Source organism: Brassica oleracea, chromosome C3, assembly GCF_000695525.1.
Source record: "Brassica oleracea var. oleracea cultivar TO1000 chromosome C3, BOL, whole genome shotgun sequence".
In the NCBI taxonomy this organism is placed as follows: Eukaryota; Viridiplantae; Streptophyta; class Magnoliopsida; order Brassicales; family Brassicaceae; genus Brassica; species Brassica oleracea.
The window spans coordinates 51,651,264-51,652,123 of record NC_027750.1 but is presented as its reverse complement, the minus strand read 5'-3'; positions in this window follow the sequence as shown (position 1 = coordinate 51,652,123).

Genomic DNA, 860 nt, shown 5'->3' with positions numbered 1-860 from the left:
ATACTTTTATCACAATGATGATTGAGTTTCATATTCATGCATCAACCCCACTAGTTTGTATACTCTGAACCATAACCATTAGATTTTATTCTTATTATATTCCACTGTCCAATTCCTCCGTTGGATCCAAAAAACTATCCTTAAACGTTCTGACAAAAAAAAACAATTAACGCGTAAGACGTAAGTATATTATTAGATTCGTATAGTAAGTGGACCAAATGAATGAAACTGAAAAAAAAGTTCCTAATAGTGATTGGTCGCCGTGTATAAGTTATGTCTACGCGGATGCATAACATATATATATATATATATATATATATATATATATATATATATACCACTACAATAAAACAGACATACTATATATATATATATATATTGTAATCACTACAAGAAAACAGCGACATACCGAAGGAAAAACTCGTCGGTATGTCGTCGGAATAACGTTATTTCGACGACATACCGACGAAACAAATCCTCGGAAATAACTCCTCGGAAATTCATTTTTCCTCGGAATTTCCTAGGAAATTTCCGACGGAATTCCGAGTAAACAAATTTCCGAGGAAACTCCGAGGACCACCAGTTCGTCGGAAAGCTCCTCGGAATATACCGAAGGAGAACTTTCTCGGGATATTTCGATGGACTTTCCGATGGTCCAATCCTCGGAAGTTCCGACGAAATGTTCCTCGGAATTTTCATAGGGAATTTCCGAGGAACGGAGCCCTCGGAAAATTCAGAGGAACGAGTCCCTCGGAATTTAAAAAAAATTAATTCTTTTTAAAAAAATAAAATTTTTGAAATTTAAATTCGAAAATATAAAATTAAAATTAAAATTGAAAACATATTAGATAATATTCAAA